Raw genomic sequence first — 7,018 nt, 5'->3', positions numbered from 1 at the left:
TTAAGGAGAAAACAGTTTTTTTTTTTTTTTTGCAGTACGCGGGCGGGCCTCTCACTGTTGCGGCCTCTCCCCCTGCGGAGCACAGGCTCCGGACGCGCAGGCTCAGCGGCCATGGCTCACGGGCCCAGCCGCTCCGCGGCATGTGGGATCTTCCCGGACCGGGGCACGAACCCACGTCCCCTGCATTGACAGGCGGACTCTCAACCACTGCGCCACCAGGGAAGCCCCCAAAACAGTTTTTTTTTAATGACAGTTCTGAGATTTTTCCTCCTTAAAGAATGACTCATGAAAACAAAAAAGCAGATTCAGGCTTTTTTGAAGTTTCTGCTTCTCTGAAGATTTGAAAGGACTGGTACCCACCCTCAAAATGTCTTATTTCCTGTGATATAGTTCCCAATAAATAGTGAGTGGATTACCAAAGGAATTTCATCACTTTGTCCTCTGAAAACTGTGCACTTGCTCTCAGATTGTCTTTTTGCCTTGGCTGTAATTCTCCATAAAATCTATTAATGAAGAACTACAAAGGCCGGAGTTCTAGTGCCACAAACCAACGAATACCTAGGCCACCAGAAGCTGGGAAGAGGAAAGGAAAGACCCTCTACTTAGAGGCTTCGGGGGGAACACGGCCCTACTGACACTGACGTTAACTTCTAGCCTCCAGAACTGAGAGAATAAATTTCTGTTGTTTTAACCCACCCAATCGATGGTACTTGTTATAGCATTCCTGGGAAACTAATAAAGCAACGGAGGTGTGCCATACTTGGGTGAGTATCATTCAGTATCATGTATGAGATACCTCTTCTGCAGAAAGGAAATGGAGATAAAGAAAAAAACTAGTTTTTCAAAGCTGTATAGGAGTTTGGGGTTGTTGACTATGAAATTTTGTGACTGGCTAGACAACTGCAAAGTTCATCATCAAGTTCCCTAATGTTCACTGAAGGTCCTGATGTCTCACCCATGTAATCCATGTCTTGATAAGGTTGATTAAGATGGCATAAATGACCGGGGTGACCAAGCCACTCAGGCAGTGATTAAAGGCCTGAGCCAGGAGTCTGCTTCCAAGAATTGCTCCCAGAAAATCAAGATTGGGCCCTGGTAGGGTAAATGATCCCTATCTTAGCTCTGGTCTAAGGATTCTCAGTTGGAAGTGGGATCCAGGTGTGGCCTTGGGATTCCTGGCTGTCCCTGTGTTGTGAGGCTGTGTCCTGGGCATGGCAGGTGTCAGGGCAAAGTGCAGGATCGACAGACTGGTTCTGCTTTGAGGTTAATGCTGGAAAGGCCTGAGTGGACTGATACCGACTGCTGAGAGCTGGCTCGTGCTGAGAAGGATTCTGATGCTACACCTGGGCCCAGTGGACAGAGTTGTGACTGATGGACTCTCACTCGTGAACTTATATGAGGACATGGGGTTGGGGAATGTCTGAGCCTTGGCCATGGATTTGGCGACCTAGGGCTAAGGCATGCCTCCTACAGGCTAAAGTAGTTGATAATGGAAGACTGAGAATTACTGTTCCAAAACTGAATAATCCAAGCTGGTTAGCAGATTGTTTATGATTTAGATCTTAAGAGTCCCGGTCTGGGAAAGATTCACACCTCCACCAGTCCCCTGGGAACTTGGAGCAGTCAGAGTCCTGAGGGAGAGGACTCTCTCTAGCACAGTAACTGAGGTACTTTTACTAAAAGGACTGTTTGCAAAGATGCGGGTAGGGTTTAGAGAGAGCAGCAAAGGACACAGCTTACTTTAGGCCGGTCAGAGCAGGAAGCCATTTCTACACTTCGGTGGGAAGGGGCGAGGGAAGGGAGACTGCTGCGCGGAGAGGCTCCTGATGGGAGCTGTGCGTCCTGGAAAAGCTTGCGGACAAACTGCGGGGGCCTGGCTAGAACAGAAGCAGCCGAAGAAGAAGCCAGTCTCCCTCTACCTCCTGCTGGTGACTCCCACTGGAAGCGGGAGGGGGATGCAGTCCACACAGCCAGCCTCTGGGGGCACAGAGCAGGGTGTGGACATGGATAGAAAGGCTGCTGAGAAAATGGAGGTTAGCCACACAGACATCTTCAGTCAGAACCCTTCTGACTGCAGGTGACGGGACCCTATCCTGATCTAACAAAGGAGACCAAAAAGGAGTCTCTGAGGAAAACGAACAAGCTTGTCTGAACCTCAGGAAAGCCGAACCACGATTTAAGCGCTGCCATCTTGAGTTCTCATCGCCACCTTTCTCCCTGCTTCAGCTTTTTTTTTTTTTTTTTTTGCGGTACGCGGGCCTCTCACTGCTGTGGTCTCTCCCGCTGTGGAGCACAGGCTCCGGACGCGCAGGCTCAGCGGCCATGGCTCACAGGCCCAGCCGCTCCGCGGCATGTGGGATCTTCCCGGACCGGGGCACGAACCCGTGTCCCCTGCATCGGCAGGCGGACTCTCAACCACCGCGCCACCAGGGAAGCTCTGTCTGCTTCAGCTTTTTATTCCCTTACATCAGTTTCGTCCGTCAGCAGCTTCTACCCTTGTACCTTCAACACCAAAGAGAGACTAAATCCCTCCGTTCAGTGTGAGAAGCTTCAGGACTGGTTTGAGGTTCACACCCACTGACGGGTCCTAACAGAGCAGCTGCTTCCAGGGCTTCAGGGTGCTCTGACTGGCTGACCCCATTAGATCCTCTGCTTAGAGGCTTGGGTTGGAGAGAGGAAGAAGTCCCCAGAAAAGGGAGCCAGTCCCAGAAAGAGGGAAGGGTCCTGCGCCAAAAAGAAGAACAGGTGCCACTGCAGGGAGAACATGGAAGCGCGGCTGAGGATGGGGAAATCGAGGAGGGGGAGGGGCATGGCAAGCTCTCTGCCATGACAGGGGCTCAGGCTGAGACCTGTGGAGAAAGGGCAGGAGTGGGCTTTGCCCAGAAACCGGGGCCTTCGCTCAAATCATTCTCCCTCCTGCTCACGTGGCAGACACCTCACTGACTACATTTCAGGCGGCCAAAAAGTGTGAAATTCTCAGCCTGGTGTATGACCTGAGTCTGGCTTTCCTATTCAGTCATCGTGGCTCCCACGCACACTGTGGCCTGGGGTGCATCTCCATCTGTCACAATCCTACTCATCATTCAAGACCCTGCTCGAATCTCACCACCTCCATCAGAACATCCCCCTTCCCACCTGCAGACAGGAAGCTTTCCATCCCCTGGTCTTCTGTCGCTATCAGAGAGCTATTTATATATTCATCAAGGGCAGTTTTCCATCAGACTTCTTTCTCTACGTCACCCTCCCGAACCGCAAACCTGGGGCCTGTGCATTTGAAAGAACCCTGGGAGCAGTGGAAGGAATGGGGATTTGGTGCCTGTTTTGTGCCCTCCCTTCTACTTTACATTCTCCCAGTTGCCTTCTCCTTCCTCTCATTCTTCCTTTCTGCTCTTGGTTCTTCATTTGTTGCTTATAAATATAGTCACTCTTCTTAGACACATTGGAATATATTTAGGATTAGAGTTTGGCCTTTAAAAGCATGTGCCTACAGGGAGATCAGCTCGGTGCTCTGTGACGACCTAGAGGGGTGGGATGGGGAGGGTGGGAGGGAGACGCAGAGGGAGGGGATACGGGGATATGTGTATACGTACAGCTGATTCGCTTTGTTGTACAGCAGAAACTAACACACCATTGTAAAGCAGTTATACTCCAATGAAGACGTGGGGGGAAAAGCATGTGCCTGCAACCCTAGCTCCTCACTCTGCCATGGCTAAGCACGCGGTGAAGCTTGTAAAGCAAATGTGACTGTACTTCCTTTTAGAAACTGACGTGCCTCGTGAATGCCAGAGTGGAAATTCTTTAGGGGATACTATTTTTATGAGAACTCTGACAAAAGTATTGATTATGAAGTCCAATTGGTCAGATGTGCAAAGGCATCAAACATCACTTGCCTGTCGGAAGGGACAGCTTGATCTGACCTCTGCAGCTGTTGCTACGTTATAACTCTTTTGTTCAGATATCTTACCTCAAAATCGGTATACACTTTACTGTTAAGAAACAGAAGTGAAACTGTTCATTGAGTGGACTGAGGATTGATGGGCTTTCCTTCTTTCTTTTTTGGTGTTAACCACAGGTGTCTTTAACTGTACACAGCCTTTCTAAATGACCCTTTTGGTTTCTACAGTTACTACTTTGTGGACTAAAGTTCAACAGTTTATGGGTTGGACAATTTGACTTGGTAACCCCCTAAGCACATTAGAAAAACAAAAAACAAAAAAATGTAATATCCCTGTGAAAGGGATCTGCTGCAATTCAGGTAAACAAGAAGTCTTTGAGTTTTATGACTACTAGTGAACAGCACATCTGTGCCAGGCCATAGTAATCAATCAAATAAAATGTAGCTTCTAAATAGTTATCAAATAAAGCCACCATTTTTTTTTATCAGAAGAGGTAAAGGAGAGGACTTAAACCTTTCTGTTACTTCCAGATGTCAAACAAGCAATCCCACCTCCTTCATCTTTTTTCTATCAAATTAAAGAAGGAGGAAGAGACAGAGAGGGAGAGAGACAGAAAGAGAAAGAGAGAGAAGGAAAAAATTTAACTTCTCAAGAATAGGTGCTATGTTTCTTAGATGAAAATCTTTAATTTAGCCGAATAAACTGGAAGCTGTAGCACTATTCCTCTTTTGGCACTAAGCCCCCATCATGACATTTCATTGAATCCACATTTCTACACTAATTACTATAAATTTTCTAGCAGTAAAACAGAACAGCAGTACAACAAATATGATGACATTCAAAATGTTCCACTGTGACACATGACTGACCCAAGGTGCAAGGGAGGTTGGGAAAGGGATATTTAGTGTTTCCAGCTCCTATAGTGGAAGACGACCAGAGGAAAAAGGAAGTGAGGAATGACAACCAAGTTAGTCAACCAAGTGAAAGAAATGGCTTGGGCACTGACAAGGGGGTGGGATGTACAGGGTATGTTGAAGAAAGGTCAAGTAGATGGCATTTCACTGGAGCTGAGGGTAGGTGAGAATTAAGAAATGAGATTAGGGAGATAGCTTGGCATCAGGACTTTACCCACCAAATCAAGGGGTTTGGGATTTATCCCTTTAGCAATAGAGACTCACTGGAAATTTGTGAGTAGAAAAGTGACATGATTAAACCAGTCTTTGATCACCAATCATCTGGCCAGAGCATAGAATGTATTGGAAGAGGGTGAGCCTGAAGGAGGGGGCAAGGAGACCACTGCAGTGGTCCTTCCATGAAGTAACAGGACGTGAGTCGGAATGATGGCAGTGGTATTGATTAAAACGTACAACCATGGGAGAGATTATAAAGTATGAATGATCAGGGCTTGTTGACTAATAGAGGACCAAGAAGAGGGAGCATCAAAGATGACTTCACAGCTTTAAGCCTGGGTAACTGGGAAAATACACAACAGAAGCAGGAAATCAAGAAGTGAGCTGGATTTAGGAAGAAGTTGATTAGTTCAGCGTTGTTTTTCTTTTTTTAATTTTTATTTTTTGGCTGCGCCACGCAGCATGTGGGAATCTTACTTCCCGATCAGGGATCAAACCCGTGCCCCCTGCAGCGGAAGCACGGAGTCTTAACCCCTGGACCGCCAGGGAAGTCCCTGATTAGTTCAAGCTTAGATGTTGAGTGTGAGGTAGAGGCAGCAGGGCGTGCAATGGAAACATATAACAGGCAGGTAACCCGTAGCCCACAAGATGCTGGACATTAAGAATAATGCTGCCTCTGGTGCTTTAGGAGTAGTTCTCTTTCTAAAGGGTGCTGTCATTCCAACAGATTCCTTTTTCAGGTCCCTGACTTAAAGATCCTCTCTATCAATTGTTACAGAAAGATAACTAATCTGGGTAGACAGGAACTAACCAACACAGTTGAGATGCTGTGCCGGAATGGACAAAATCAGGACAGACATTTCAGAATGCTGTCTTTGCAAGGCCTGTTTTGGTCTGATCACGCCTGTTGCTACAGAGTTATCTGAAGCATAAGTTGAGCAAACGGTGATCTCCGTGCATACAGTCATTCACCTTGAGATTAAGAGGACTTGATTTTCAGAGGTAGAGGGAATAAATATGTTTATCAAATTTTCTGCATGGAGTAGGAATACCTTTTTTTTTTTTTTTTAGAAAAAAAAGTTAACAAGAAAAACTCAACCCAGAAAATTAAAATATTGTTCAAAAAAGTTTTTGAAGGAGCTATAACAAGGTGATTGCAATCATCCTTATAATAGTATAGCTTTGAGTATTTGACCTTCTTTCCATGGTTTTCATCATGTCAGAGTTTATCTGTACACTGGGATGCTAAGGCAACCAAGAAACGCACAGTAGGACTCGAACACTTAAACTAATTTTATGAATGCCAGCTACCAGATTTCCTTTACCTTGTGTTATATAAAGCCCAGAGACCAGCATTTACATTCTACTTTGGTTTATATTTTGAACACTGTTTTCACTTTATAGAGAATGATGGTTATGAATGTATACTAGATATAATTGTATATGGAGTTACATGATGTACTGATTATGTAAAAGATATAAGATGTGTGCATCCATGTATGGGGAAGAAAGTGTGTGTCTGTTTAAAAAATGTACATAGGGCAACAGCTACCAAAGAAAAAACATCTCAGAGAACAAACAATAGCAACAAACAATCTTGCTTATATGTGAATTAAAATTAAAGGCTAAGTTTTCTGGATTTTTTTCCAGAAAAAAACAGACATGTAAAAATGTCTAATTGACATCAGAGAGTTATTGAAAATGCCATTGTTTTTGCTCTGGCACTTTCTACAATGAGTGTCCTTGTCAGGCAGGGGCCTGGGGAAGCAGGGACGTCTGGGAAAGAGGGCGCAGATGTGAGTAATAACGGTGACAGGGGCTGGTCAGGAGACTCATGGGGGTCCGGAGGACACCAGTGCTGGGAAGCAGATGGGTCCACTTAAGGTAATCAGTCAGAAACTGGGCAATTCAACTACATAAACATGCATCAACTCAAACTCTGGTGAACAATGCAGTCAAACCTCTGCCTTCACCATTTCCATTTGTAGAAAA

Source organism: Pseudorca crassidens, chromosome 17 (assembly GCF_039906515.1).
Source record: "Pseudorca crassidens isolate mPseCra1 chromosome 17, mPseCra1.hap1, whole genome shotgun sequence".
NCBI classification, from domain to species: domain Eukaryota; kingdom Metazoa; phylum Chordata; class Mammalia; order Artiodactyla; family Delphinidae; genus Pseudorca; species Pseudorca crassidens.
The sequence above is the reverse complement of the archived record's forward strand: the minus strand, read 5'-3'. Positions refer to the sequence as shown.